At 41.4% G+C, this 15,677-nt stretch overlaps 1 protein-coding gene across 4 annotated transcripts in view; it reads left to right on the top strand.

Moving 5' to 3' along the window:
* The window catches only part of LOC140489417 (CCR4-NOT transcription complex subunit 3-like), an 86,564-nt gene that overhangs the window by 388 nt on the left and 70,499 nt on the right, over positions 1-15,677 (top strand). The window contains exon 1 of one of the 4 annotated variants that reach the window (XM_072588952.1): positions 10,520-10,627. The exons of the other annotated variants lie outside the window; for them this stretch is intronic. The gene's annotated coding sequence lies outside the window, so the exon portion shown is untranslated. Of the gene's footprint in view, positions 1-10,519; positions 10,628-15,677 lie in introns of those variants that run through there. 4 annotated transcript variants of the gene reach the window in all.

The raw sequence follows: 15,677 nt of genomic DNA, 5'->3' as shown, positions 1-15,677 counted from the left end.
GCCTTGGCAACGGTGCTTTCCAATCTGGAGTTATTGTTACCGAGAGCATCGCCGATGGGGGGGGATGGGGGGGGATGGGGGGGAGGAGGGTGGGGGGGTCGGGTCGTCCCACTGCCCGGTAACGGCAGGGACCCGTGCTGTAGAAACGCCAGCACACACACACACACAAAAAAAAGGAAGGCCTCGGCCCCTCAACCAAAATCACCCGAAAACGGCCACTTCTCATCCGCCCCCCGGCGCTGCCTCAGTGCTGTGTACCTCTGGCACTTCGGGTTTTACTTTATTTCGATGAGCGATAGACCCTCGGCCTGAGGAAGAGGAATTGGGGGGGAAAGTAGAGAGTGCCCAAGCTGTGCACTGGGAGCCTGAGGGTCTTTGTGCGGTTTGTGCGTTCATGCTGGCTGCTTGAGGGAAGCTGTTGACAAAGGAAGATTCCTAGCCTGTGCATTCGTATCACATCTTGCTGTCTGCAGAGATCTCGAAGTCTTTCATACAAAATCCATCACTTTCTAGACTGCAGGTTGCTATCATAGGAAAATCAAAGTTGACAAAATCCTTTCTGTGCATCAGCAAATCACTAAATGTGATACTGTTACTTTCACAATAGCTCAACATTTTCACCAAGTGTTTCATAAACAAGCCCCTTCTTGTCAAATGTAATGAGTGGCTAGGAACTTTGTGATTTGGTTCAGTAAATTGGAGTATATACCTATGAAACCGTGCTAACAATACTGCTGCACATCACAGGCCCCACAAGTGAATTGTGTTGTTCGGCATCACTTATCCCTCTCCCCTTTTATGGTATTCAGAAAGCTTGTTGTCCCTGTAATGCATACTTGGCGTCACAACATTCTTAGATGTGTCCCTGCTTCTGTCGACATCTTAGCATCAAGGCTAAAGTGAAATTGGTGCTTTTCTCTCAGTTTTGTAATTTTTGCAACAGACAGCAGTTAGTTTTACAGCATTGAGAAGCAAGATTTAGATTTGATCACATTCAGGGAAAGGGAAGTTGGTGAATCAATACAGAAGCTGATACTAGCTAGATTTTGTACTGATAGAACATACACATGGTGAGTCAAGTGCAACAATATTCAGAAGGGACTCTCAGTTCCTGCATATTCTACACTGAAAGCAGATGGTGGTAGGGGGTGGGTGTGATGGCGATGCAAGGCACAAAATACTAACCTGTGGCAGTCTATTGCATGGCCAGTAACCAACTTGACATTGTGACCCTCTTAATGCCGATCTCTCATTGTTTTATAGAGGTTTTTCAGATCAGAGAGTGCTTTCTCTATTATCACAGAATTCTCCACAGAGTAGGACAAGGAGTGACTGCCCTAGTGTTTTTGTGGGTGGCACGGTGGCACAGAGGTTAGCACTGCTGCCTCACAGCGTTCAATTCCCGCCTCGGACAACAGTTTATGTGGAGTTTGCACATTCTCCCCGTGTCTGCGTGTGTTTCCTCCCACAGTCCAGAAATGTGCAGGTTAGGTGAATTGGCCATGCTAAATTGCCCGTAGTGTCAGGTGAAGGGGTAAATGTCAGGGAATGGGTCTGGGTGGGTTGCTCTTTGGAGGATCGGCGTGGACTTGTTGAGCTGAAGGGCCTGTTTCCACACTGTAAGTAATCTAATCTAAAAAAAAATGCCAGTTTTCAGGGCAGAGTTGGAGATTTTACTGGGAACTGAAATGAACAACAGTCTTATCAATGGATCTGTGATTACCTATAGCCTATATCAATGAGACCTGTGATTTGGTTCACACACACACTGTAAAATATGATGTGCAGGAACCGTTGTTGGACTAGGGTGGGCAAAGTTAAAAATCACACAACACCAGACTATAGTCCAAAAGGTTTATTTGGAAGCATTTGCTTTCTGTTATGACACACAGTAAACCACTCAGCTAATTTAAACCCGACACACAGAGAAGCTCATCTCGTGCTGTAAATTTCGAGAGGCAAAAAACTATCTCAGAGGTCGCTATTTAATGTAAAAATTAACAATTTTATTCTTTAAGTCCAAAAGAGAACTTTAGATAACTATTTACAACACCTTTCTCTTAAACCTATCTTTTACCTGCCCCTCTACAATACTGGTCTGATTTAAAAAAGAATCCCAATTCAATTTTACAAAAAAAATCACGTTTCAAAACCAGTCAACTTTGTCGATTCGTCTTTATAGATTTTCCTCTGTAGACTTTTCTAGGTCAGCTTTTCTTCGGTCTTCTGCTGCTCAACTTTTCTGATGGATAGGTACCTTTCAGAGAGCTATTCAGCTCTCAGTCTATACTTGTTGGTGTTCTTGACAGTTCTCCCCCTAACTGTACAAAATGTCTGGTTTTATACCTCAGCATTAGATAAGTTCGTTGGTTTGATGTCATCAAAACATTCAATTCAAATTCGATTGGATTTCAGTATTTGAGGCATAATTTAATCTGATTGGCCAAATTTGAATTTGCTTTTGTTCCATGGCATTTGAACCCCAGCTATTTGTTTCAACCAAGTGTTACATTTTAAAATTGTTCAGTACACTGCTTTCAGTCAGTCCTTGCTAGCTTCCTGTCTCTCTTGAAGGTATAATACACACCTACACCTTCATAACACCTCCCTCTTAAGAAAAATTGAACGATCGTAATGAAAAGATGGCTTCATTTTTTTCTCTATTCCTTAACCACATTACTATGACATACATAAGACTTAAAGTTCGTATTAACTTCTTCCCACCTATATAACATTGAATAGAAATCGATCTCATCTATACTTCAGTTAAATCCATGATAACGCATCTGCGATTACATTCTTACGATCCACTAAATGTACGATTTGTAAATTAAAACTCTATAACATAAGACTCCAATGAAATAGTCTCATATTCTTGTCTTTAAAGCGTTCCAAGAATATAAAAGGATTATGATCCATCTCCGACACATTGTTTGTGATGTACACATTAAAATGTTGTAAGGCCAGAACCAAACTCAATAGCTATTTTTTGATCGTGGAGTATTTCCTCTGGTGGATGTCGAATTTCTTCGAAAAGTGCTCAACTGGCAGTTCAATCCCATCATCTTCCTGTAGCAGTACAGCTCCAACTCCTGTGTCACTAGCAGCGATGGCAAGTTTAAAGGTTTCAAAAAGATTGGTGTGGCTAAAACTGGTGCAGTGATTAATATTGCTTTTAACTGGTCGAATGCCTCCTGGCATTGTTCTGTCCTTTGTGTTGTTCTTCAGCAAATCAGTTAATGGTGCCACTACACTGCTGAAGTTTGGAACAAACCTCCGATAGAATCTGCTTAGTCCCGAGAATCGAAGCACTTCTTTCATTGAGGTTGGTTGTGGAAATTCCTCTATGACCTTCATCTTTGTGTTCCATGGGGTCAACCTTCCATGACTGATGTTATGTCCCAAGAACGTCATTGCTGCTTTCATGAATTCAGTTTTATTTATGTTTATCACCAGTTTTGCTTCTCATAGGCGTTCAAAGAGTTTAACAACTGTACCATGTGATCTTTCCAGGACTTAGTAAAGATCACTACATCATCCAGATGTAACCCAGCCATAACTCTGTTCATAAGTTTTTGGAATGTGGCGGATGCATTCTTCATTCCAAAGGGCATCACTTTGAATTGATATAGCCCATTTGGGGTTACAAATGCAGAAATTTCTTTCGCCGTCTCTGATAAAGGTACCTGCCAATAACCATGCTGTAAGTCCAACTTGGTGATGTAACTGGCTTGTCCAACTTTCTCGATACAGTCCTCCAATCTTGGTATTGGATATAAGTACAATTTTGTAATGGCGTTGACCATCTGATAATCCACGCCAAATTGTCCTGTCCAGTTTGGAAACTCCGCTCATGCTGGCTTGGTTCAATGATATCCTCATTGAGCATGGCTCCACCTCCTAGACCTGTCCGGCTTTGAAAGGATTAAGCCAATAGGGGTGTTGTTTTATTGGAACAGTATTCTCTATGTCTACATCATACACAATAGCATTATTCCTCCCCATCTGTTTCCTACATATGCCCTCATACTGCAGTAACAAACCTTTTAACTATGTTCTATGCTCCTGAGACAGATAGTTTACTAACCTATTCCACTCCTCAAGGACTTCATAATTTTTTAACATATTTTGAGGCACATCAAACTCCACAACACCTGGATTTGATCCTTCACTCTGCGGGGCAGTAACTAACACATGTTTCTCCAGTTCTTTCTTCTAGTTCTCTGGAGGGGACCTACACAATCAACTATTACCCGCGTGAAAGGTTCTTCGAATGCAGAAATTGGCAACAAAGGTGCTGGTTTATTACCGTCTGTGGCTTACGTACCATTTGGTATGTATGACACTATGGCAAAAGTTAACCACATCCTTGTGCATTCCCAGCCAATAAAAATGTTTTTGTATTTTAGCCTGAGTCTTTCATACCCCTAGATGACCTCATACTGGTAGTTCATGTGCTACCTATAACATTTCCTGTCTGTATGCTACTGGCAACACAACCTGGTGCATTCGGCCCATTTTACCTCCGCACTGACCTGCTGTGGTCTCCATTTTTGTCTTAGGATTCTATCTTTCAGATAATAAAACTCAGGAATATTCTCTGCCTGCTTTTTGGAATACACAGCCACATATACATCTTTTATCATCTTGCCTTTCTGTTGCAAGTGTCTTAGCTCTTAAGGACTAAACACTTCAGGCTGACCCTCTGCCTGTTCAGGTTTTTCCTGCACCATTACGTCAAATAGGTAGTCTCTTAACTGAACCTCAACTCCTTCATCTTTCTCTTTAGTTTTTGCTTCATGGTGTGACTTATGATTTTGGGATCTTGTTACTACACAGTCTGGGAAAATACCAGAGTATTTTTATTTTAACTCCTCAGTTTCTTGATTTTCCTTGGGCTTCTCCACAACAAGAGATGTCACTCCCACCTTGGACCCTGCTAAATCGTTCCCAAGAACAAACTGGATTCCTGGAACTGACACTCTGTCAATCACTCCCACTGTAACTTCCCCAGTCTTGAGTTGGCACTCCAACCTGATCTTACATAGGGGAATGCTAAATTTCTGTACATCTATCTGACAAATTACCACTTTCTCGGGTAACGTCAGAAAGAGTGCAGATTCACTCATCTCTTACTAGTAGAGACTGGTTAGATTCTGTATCTCTCAAAATTTCTTGTGTTGTTGCCTGCCCTCCCCACACCCAACTGTTCTTTCTCAGTAAACTTTACCCACCGAGGTGAATTCTTTATAGAGATCAGGTACTAACTCTATACCCAGCCCTTGCCTAGGCTGTGCACTCTCCTGCAGCTCCTCGGCTCTTCTTGGGGTTTCCTTTACTACTTTCACTAATGCCACTGGCTTAGCTTCTTTTACTACATCTTTTCCCACTATGCCTTTCTTGAACGGCCAGCACTGTGACTTTACATGTCTCCCTTTACCACCATGGAAACATGTGAGGCCTTTCACCTACTTGCCACCCTCTTGGGCTTCTTTTTTAACCTATTGTAAACACTTAGCAGTGTTCTCTATTCTTTGTTTCTTGTGTAGGATTTCCCCTTCTCCCAATTTCTATCCCTCACAGGACAAAATTCTGCCCGGAATCTTGGCTTATGTACCAACATGTATTCATCTGCGAATTCTGCTGCCCTTCTCAGTTCCTGAACTTCCTGTGAATTAAACTACCCCAGCAGAATAATCTGTCTTAGAGCCTCATAGGTCTTATCTATCTTTAATGCCCACACCCATCTATCAAAGTGACTATGTTTAATTCTTTTGAACTGAAAATAAATCTGACCTGGTTCCTCCTTTGTGTTTCTGACCTGCTGTGTGTTTGCTTCTGGTACCAATTCATAAGCACTTGAAATAGCCTGTTTGACCTCTTCATAATCTCTTGACCCCCTCATCTGACAGCATGGCAAATATCTCACTAGCTCTGCATACCAGTTTAGTCTGAACTAGCATTACCCATGAATCCTCGGATCACCCCGTCTGCCTCGCCAATTTTTCAAATGAAATGAGGAAGGCTTTGATGTCTTTCTCATCAAAATGTGGCAGAGTTTTGACATATTTGTATATATCACTATCTTCTCTTTTAATCTCCATCCTGTTAACTTGACTTTGCTGACTAAGTTGCAACTTGTCAAGTTCAAATTCTGTCTCCTTTTGCTCAGCTAAGAACCTTCTATCTCTTTCTTTTATCTCTCTTTTCTCTTCTCTCTCTTTCTTCTCCTTGTCTTTCCCTTTCTTCTCTCTCTCTCTTTGCTCAACTAAAAACCTTCTCTCTCTTTTTCCTCTCTCTCGCTTTGTTTATCTTCTAACTCCATTTATCTCAACTGTAATTTAAGTTTTTTTTAACTCTACTGTACTTATCTGTTTTTCTGGCATGCCTAAGTGTTTGAGTAATTCCCTACAATTTCAGCTTTGTTTTTGTCCTTGGTTAAACCCAATTCTAATCTCTTTGCTAATTATACAAGTATGTCTTTACTTTTCTTTATAAACTTTCTTGGCAAATTTGGGAATCATCTTCAAACCCCAGAACTTCTTTAGCAATTTTAACAGCCATTTCTCTCACTTTTAATTGAACCAACCACAAGTAACCGAAATTAAACAAATTGTCCCCACATTTTATTTAAAGATCTAGGACACTAATTGGCAAGTGTTTAAACGTGCTGGGCTTTTGTCAAACCCCAAATCTATTAAAATCTGTCCAAATCTCAGACTGAATCTGTCTATGCCTGTTCAGATCACGAATCCGAGACCCAAACTGTTCAAATCCTGGCATGGAGCCCCCAAACTGTTATGACATGAGGTAAAACCCTCTGCTAATTTAAACCTGACACAGAGAAGCTCACCATACGCCATAAATCTGTTAAATTTTGAGAGGCAAAGAACTATCCCAGCGGTCACTATTTAAAATAAAAATTAACAATTTTGTTTTTTATGTCCAAAAAAGAACATTAGACAGCTATTTAAAACTGCTTTCTCTTAAACCTATCTTGCCTCCCACTCTACAATACGGTCTGGATAAAAAAAAATAAGATTTACAAAAAAAAAACGTTTCAAAACCAGTCAGCTTTGTTGACTTGCCTTTGTAGGTTTTCCTCTGTAGATTTTTCTAGAGTTAAGGAGATGTACAGCATGGAAACAGACCCTTCGGTCCAACCGGTCCATGCAGACCAGACATCCCAACCCAATCTAGCCCCACCCGGCCCATATCCCTCCAGACCCTTCCTATTCATATATCCATCCAAATGCCTCTTAAATGTTGCAATTGTACCAGCCTCCACCACTTCCTCTGGCAGCTCATTCCATACACGTACCACTCTCTGTGTGAAAAAGTTGTCCCGTTGGTCTCTTTTATATCTTTCCCCCCTCACCCTAAACCTATGCCCACTAGTTCTGGACTCCTGACCCAGGGAAAAGACTTTGTCTATTTATCCTATCCATGCCCCTCATAATTTTATAAACCTCTATAAGGTCGCCCCACAGCCTCCGACGCTCCAGGGAAAACAGCCCCAACCTGTTCAGCCTCTCCCTATAGCTCAAATCCTCCAACCCTGGCAACATCCTTGAAAATCTTTTCTGAACCCTTTCAAGTTTCACAACATCTTTCCGATAGGAAGGAGACCTGAATTGCACGCAGTATTCCAACAGTGGCCTAACCAATGTCTTGTACAGCCGCAACATGACCTCCCAACTCTTGTACTCAATACTCTAACCAATACAGGAAAGCATACCGAATGCCGCCTTCACTATTCTATCTACTTGTGACTCCACTTTCAAGGAACTATGAACCTGTACTCCAAGGTCTCTTTGTTCAGCAGTACTTCCCAGGACCTTACCATGAAGTGTATAAGTCTTGCTAAGATTTGCTTTCCCACAGTGCAGCACCTTGCATTTATCTGAATTAAACTCCATCTGCCACTTCTCAGCCCATTGGCTCACGTGATCAAGATCCTGTTGTAATCTGAGGTAATCTTTTTCGCTGTCCATTACACCTCCAATTTTGGTGTCATCTGCAAACTTACTAACTTTACCTCTTATGCTCGCATCCAAATCATTTATGTAAATGACAAAAAGTTCTAGGTCAGCTTTTCTTCAGTCTTCTGCATAACTTTTCTTACGTGCAGGTACCATTCAGTGAGCTATTCGGCTAGTAGTCTATACTTGTTGGTGTTCTTGGCAGTTCTCCCCCTAACTTTTCAAACTGTCTGGTCTAAACCCCAAAACATCAGATCATTTCATTGGTTTGATGTTATCAAAACATTAGATTCAAATTTGTTTGGATTTTGGCACCTGGGGCATAATTTAAACTGATTGGCCGAATTTGAATTTGTTTTTGTTCCATAGCATTGGAACTCCAGCTACATGCTTCAGCCAAGTGTTACATTTTTAAATTGTTTAGTGCTGACTGTGCTTTCAATCAGTCCTTGCTAGCTTCCCCTCTCTCTTGAAGGTACAGCACACACCTACACCTTCATAACACTTTTGGGGCGCTGCTCCTTCAGGTAGCTGTTTAGCAGGATCATGGACACAGAATTTATAGCAATGCATTACAGTGTCATGCAACTGAAATTATATGTTGAACAAACCTAGATTGCTGTTTAGTCTTTCATTTTTTAGAATGGGTTACAGGTTCGGTTCTTTAATATGTAAATCCCAGAACTTTTTTTAAGTCACATTCTCAAGATAACTTAAAGTTTTATAAAACAAAGTGTCATCTCAGCTCAGATAGTGCATTAAAGGTATGCAGTTAGAGTCTGTCTGTATCCCCATCTTGAGTTGGATTGGTTCTATTTCCAAAGTAGGAATTTATAAAATATTGCATGGATTGATTGTGCCTGCATTGACTGCTTGTAGATTATGTGCTTTTTGAGCAAAATAGAACATATCTGCAAATATAATTCTGCAAATGCAAAACCCCATAGACTTATATGTGTGTGTGCATGCATGAGAGACTTGAGAGTGTGTGTTTGCGTGTGTGCATACTTGGTAAAGTGTTTGTGAGTGTGATGGAGTATAAGCCTGTGACAGGGTGTGCGCATGGATGTGAGTGTGGAGGGTGGGTGTATGTATGTATGCATGTGTGTGTGTGAGAGAGAGCGTGTATATGAGAGAGTCATGTATATGAGTGTGTGAGAGAGTATGGTACAGTGGGGTCACCTGTAATGTGACATGAACCCAAGATCCTGGTTGAGGCCACTCTCATGGGTTCTGAACTTAGCTATCAGCCGCTGCTCCATGACTTTGCGTTGTTGCTTGTCCTGAAGTCCGCCTTGCAGGATGGTTACCCGAAGATCTAAGGCCAAATGTCCCTGACTACTGAAGTATTTCCTGACTGGGGAATACTTCTGTCAAGCAATCCGTAGTCATAGCGTCTGCTTGGTCTTGCCGATGTACCATGCCTCAGGGCTTCCTTGCCTGCAACGTATGACATAGACAGCATTGGCCAAGCCTCATGAGTACCTGCCGCATACATGGTGGGTGGTGTCCCCACATGTAATGGTGTACATGTGGGGGCGCCACCCACCATGTACACTGCAGGTACGCATGGGACTCGGCTAACCTTGTCTATCTCATATGCTGCAGGCAAGGATGCCTTGAGGAATGGTACATTGGCGAGACCAAGCAGACGCTATGACTACGGATGAATGGATACTGTACAACAATCACCACACAGGGATGTCCCTTCCTAGACCTTGGATCTTCAGGTGACCATCCTCCAAGATGGATTTTGGAATACGCAACAACGCAGGGTGGTCAAAGTTCCAAACCCATGAGAATGGCCTCAACTGGGACCTTGAGTTCATTCACACTACAGGTGACCCCACCACACTATTTGCTCTCTCTCTCTCGCGCGCACACACACCCTGTCACAGGCTTATACTCCATCACACTCTCTCAGACACTTTACCAAGCATGCACACAAGCAAACACACACTTTCTCACACACACACCTCTCTTGCTCACGCATGCACACACATTTATAAGTCTGAGGTAAATTTGTATTTGTAGAACTATTTTTGTAGATACATTCTATTTTGCTCAAAAAATGTACACGTCTGCAGGCAGTCAATCCATGCAATATTTTGTAAATTCCTACTGTGGAAATAGAATCAGTTTGACTCAAAATTGGGATACAGACAGACTCTAACCTCACACCTTTAATGCATTGTCTGAGCTGAGATGTCACTTTGTTTTATAAAACCTTAAGTTATCTCAAAAATATGACTTAAATGAAGTTCTGGGATTTACATATTAATGAACCGAACCTGTAACCCATTCTAAAAGATGAAAGACTTAATAGCAATTTAGGTTTCTGTTGCATGACACTAATCTTTTGCTATAAATTCTGTCTTATGATCCTGCTCCACAGCCACTTGATGAAGGAGCAGTGCTCTGAAAGTTTGTGCTTCCAAATAAACCTGTTGGATTATAACCTGGTGTTGTGTGATTTTTAACTGTAAAACATACCAATACACTATTTAAATGTCTAAAAATTACAAATTATCTGTTAGTTTATTTCAGCATTACTTATGGGAGCTTGATGTTTACAAACTGACAACTGCTTTTTCTACATGACAGTAGTGACTGAACCTCAAAACAATAACATCTCATTGGCTGAGGTAGGATTTACTGAAGCACTATATAAACAAATTCACTCTTTGGTCTTTTATCCAGTGTAGTATTTGTGTTTATTTAATAATATTCAGTAAAGCCAGTTCTGCTTACTTACTGTTATTTGGTAAAGTGATTGTTGACTGAAGTAGTGAAAGTGAACTTCATTTGCTAGAGACAGCAGAGTTTAGAGATGAATTGACTGTTTGTTTCAAGAAAAAATATTAAGAATACCAGAAATGCTTCATTGCATTCATTGATCTGATCAAAACATTTGATTTATTAAAAATTAGGAGGTTCTATGGATTATGTTCCCGGGATTAGGATGTCTAACAAACATCCTCACAATCTAGCAGCAGTTTCATGATGATATGACTGCAACCATCTTGATTAGGAGATCTGAAACAGATGGCAAACTCTTTAACCGCAATCACCTCTGTGTCCCAAATTGAAATAACTACCGTGGACATACATGATTTACAGTTTGTGGATGATTGCTGTGAAGCTGCTCATTCTGCACCACGTTTGCAGGTCACTCTGAATCTTTTCAACTTTGCACACAGGAAGTTTGGTTTGACCATGAGTGTTTCCAAAACAAAACTTATGTCAACCCATACCTGGTCAGACAAATATTCTACCTTCCAAATGTGCTCAATGTGGGAAATGTTGACCATATGCCACCTTTGATGAAGAGATCCAACATAGGAGCGGTTGTGTCTGTTCAATCTCCTGCAAATTACAACAAAAGTGCTGACAGCAAATACCTCCACAAATTAACAGAAGTTCTAGTGTACAGAGCAATTGTATTCACCAAATCCCTATACTGCAGCGGGATTCAGATAGCATATTAGTCACGCACAAAAACATAAAAGAAATTCTGTCAGCAATCTCTGCCACATCCTTCAAATTCAATGGAAGGATTGTTGAATAAATGCAATGTCCTCCTTGAAGCCAGTTCCACAGCATTGAGTTAAAACTCTTGCAGAATAATTTTCCATGGGCTGGACATTCTATCTGAGTGACTGGAAACTATCTTCCAGATGAGGTTGAGGAAAATGCTTCAAAGAGACTCTGAAACTCTCTTGAAGAATGGCAGCATTGATCACCAGGTGGGGCTTTCTGCCAATCACTGGTGAAATTCATCTCTCACTGTATCAGGTGTTGAGGCCAAGGTGATGGTGAAGGAAAGAAAAGGAACAACCAGGACTGTGGTTTACTTCGCTCGTTTTGTAAAATATTCTGTGGCACCTCTCTTGACCTCAAACCTAAAAATGATTAATTCAGCACTCTGGAATCTTGCTGTACATGGATTGACCACTGCAGTTCCTATGTTACAATATCTTTGCTACTGCTCCCACATGGATATCCTACCCTGTCTGTCCAAAGATTGAAGGGTTGCGAATTGACCTGTGAAGTCAAATGAAAGCATCATCCACAAATGGAGGGACAACTAATGATGGCATCATGTGGTTGGAATTATGATAAATCATAATGTGTGGTGATCAATGATTTATTTACCAGGCATATTTATTTGGGGTGTTGACGACTGCTGCTCCATTCAGCACCTCAAACTTTCATTTCTTCCAATGTTTGCCCTCCACAAGATATACAGCAACAACTCACCAAGATTCTTTTGACAGTGTCTATATCATCTGGAAGAACAAGGCAGCAAGCACACATGCCATGTTACCTTCATTGTTGCTGAATCAAAAGCCTGGAACTCCTTCCTTAACAGAATTGCACACACAACTGCATCAATTGGACTGCAGTGGTTCCAGAAGTTAGGTAATCCCCAACTTCTTAAGGACAATTAGGGATGGACAATGAATGCCTACAAGTGACATTGACATTTCAAGAACAAATAAAGTTGAAGCTAAAGATGGGACGTATGGATAAGGATGTTTAAAAAAATGAGGTGAAAGGTTAGGACAATGAAAGGCAGGAAATTGAGGTGAAGGAGAAAATGGAGGTGAAAATACTAATGTCTGAGTGAATGAGACAAAAGATTTGTTCATTCCTAGCACCTCATGGGAATGAAGTTTAGCATTGTTTTAGCATGAGACATTGAAGGATTCCTTGCAGCTATCGAATTTCCTTGAGAGATTAGGTCATATGGAATATTTTGTCCCCAAATAAATTTGAGCAGAAGTTTAACCTGGATCCTATAATGCATCAGCACTGTCACAAAACTAAACCCTGTTTGATACTAACAGGATATGTATCACGCTAGTTACTTCTAAGGGGAATTCTCAATTCCATTGAACTGTGCTGGTCTGTTTGTGAAGTGGGAATATTTCTTGAATTATTTGGAAAATCCGTCACTTCAACCCTCAAGTGGAGATGCTGTGTTGGACAAGGTATTGGACAAGACCTTGTGTGATTTTTGACCTTGTTGAACCCTGAAGTAAGCTACTAAATGACTTTTGTCTATGCTAGGAAGGTTATTTCGATGATTTGGAAAGTGACTGTGTTATATCTGGAGATGTTGACTCACCTTACCCACAGCATGTACCTGTACCATCATTGAATCAAATTATTGTTTAGGTATTATGTTACCACTTAAAATGAGTAGTTATTTTTACAGCACCACTGTGCTTTTGACACTACTTATAATACAGTGTAAATGTGTGTGCACTTTGTTACACAGAGATGTACACGGATTGGTGACATAGCAGCTGATACTCCTATCATACTGCTCAAGCATTTCACAGCGTAAGATCACTTTTTACATTCTTTGCCATTCTTAACCAAAGTTCAGTGGTTAGCATTCTCATCTGAGAGTTGCAGCATTTAAGAGGTCAAGTCCCACTCCCGGACCTGAGTACAAGAATATATACTCTGCTCGTAGCTGACGTGAGAGAGTGCTGTACTGTCATATCTCAGATAAAATGTTAAGCCAAAGCCCCATCTGCCCATTCAGATTATTGTAAAAATTCCCATGGTAGTATTTTGAAGAGAAGCAGGGAAGTTCACCCTTGTTCTGATCAGTACTTATGCCTCAGTTACCGTCACAATGTGACAAATTATTTGAACATGGTTAGATTGATTATGGGATCTTGCTGTTTGCATATTGGCTGCTGCATTTCCTACATTGCACCAAACAGGGATTACACTTCAGAAGTACTTATTGGCTGTAAATGATAATGAAATGTTTAGTGGCTATGAAAGTGCTGTATAAAATGTATTTGTTTCAATTGCATTATATGCAGGGCTCTGTTTCTGTTTGGTCCTGCCCCATGGAATTCATTTGTTCCTCCTTTGACTTGATGTTTTCTTCCCTTGACCAGTCCCTTTTCACTTTAATTCACAACTCCTCTGATGTTTTATATCAGTTTCAGAATGTCTAGATCCAGCTGCCTTCTCTTTACTATGAACATCCAAGCCCTTTACACATCCTTTCCCTCATCAGGATGGTCTCGGGCTGTCCGTTTTTTCCTGGAAAACAGGCCTGAACTGTCCCCATCCACCACCACCAACTTCCTTCACCTGACCAAGTTTGTCTTCTCTCTGAACAACCTTTTTTAACTCCTCTCGCTTTGATCTGGTCTAAGGGATGGCCATGGGTACTTGGGCCCTAGTTATGCCAGTCTCTTTGTTGGTCATTTAGAACATTTCTTGTTCCAGTCTTACTGCAGCCCCCACTAATAACTCTTTCTGCAGCATATCGATGATATCATCTGTGCTGCTTCCCTCTCTTGTCCAGAATTAGAAAAGTTTATCTATTTCCCTTCCATTTTCCCCCTTGCTCTCCCAGCTTCACCTTCTCTCTCTGGAGAGAAGAACAGTTGGGCAGACAAAGGAATTGGTAAAAGTCAGCTTGGGAGAATCAGTAAGTGTCAATGGGGACCAATAGTGGCTTGTTTGTGAAGGCAGCCCATGTGATGACAACGTCTGGTGTGTGGCACTTGGGTGAGCAACTTGGAGAAGATGCTCAGGCCCTAAAATTATTGAACTCACTATTGTGTCCAGAAGACTCAAAAATCGGAAAATGAGATGCTTTTATTCCAGCTTATGCTGAGCTTTGCTGGAGTACTGTAGCAAGCCTGAGACAGAGATGTTGGCCAGGGAATGTGTTAGTGGGTTGAAGTGGCAGGCAGCAGAAAGCTCAGGATTATTTATTTATTTATTGCCACATATATTTTGCTACAAGATACTGTGAAAAATGTTGTACAGTATCGTTCCTCTCTTACGCCATCTTAAAACACACAAATAAACCAAAAAATAGAACACAAATGCAGAAAATAAAGAAATAGTGTTCAGCTTTACAGTCTTTCACGTTAAGTGTTCTGCCATGATCCTGGTGGCCACGCATGAGTTCCCTTCACTACACTACTGCTGCTCTCGCAAGAGTCGCCACTCTTTGATGCCATCTCGCCTCCACTGATGCCCTTGCCACACTCGGTCCTCACTGGACATTGCCAATACAGTCGTCACTGATGCCGCTGAGTACTGCACCAGCCCAAACTTGACTCTGCTGCTGTGAGTTCGCTTCATGCCCACCTCGTGATGCAGCCTCTGCCATTGGTTCTTGTATTGGACCTAAACCCATCTCTGCTGTCTCCTCCATGAATCTGTGTGGAAAGCAAACGCCACCAGGGACCCAACTTGTCTCCGTCACACAAACATGAATCAATGCCAGGTCCACCATGTCGATGCAGAAACTCTGGGCTCACTTTGAGTCCGCGCTGGGCTCACTTGCCAATGTCGTCTCCTCGACTGAGCAAGAGGTAAGTAAGAGAAAGGAGAGAAAAAGGAAAAGAAACGAAAACAGAAGCCGACAGAGCAGGCAGTCCCTGAGCTCAGGAGCCCTACTCTACTGCCATCTTGGACCTATTTGCATTTTTTTTAGACAGAACATAGGTGTTCTGCAAAACAGTTGCCCCGTCTGAATTTCACCTCCCCAGTGGACAGCAGACCACATTACAACCAGCGAATACAGTAGACTAGATTGAGTGAAAGTTCATGTAATGCTGTTGGAGATTGTGTACGTTTTTCTAGAACCTTGATAGCAGGAAGCTCATGACCAATATATTCATCACACTAACTTCAGTTTTTTGC

This window comes from Chiloscyllium punctatum, chromosome 18, assembly GCF_047496795.1.
Source record: "Chiloscyllium punctatum isolate Juve2018m chromosome 18, sChiPun1.3, whole genome shotgun sequence".
NCBI classification, from domain to species: domain Eukaryota; kingdom Metazoa; phylum Chordata; class Chondrichthyes; order Orectolobiformes; family Hemiscylliidae; genus Chiloscyllium; species Chiloscyllium punctatum.
The sequence above is the reverse complement of the archived record's forward strand: the minus strand, read 5'-3'. Positions and strand labels throughout refer to the sequence as shown.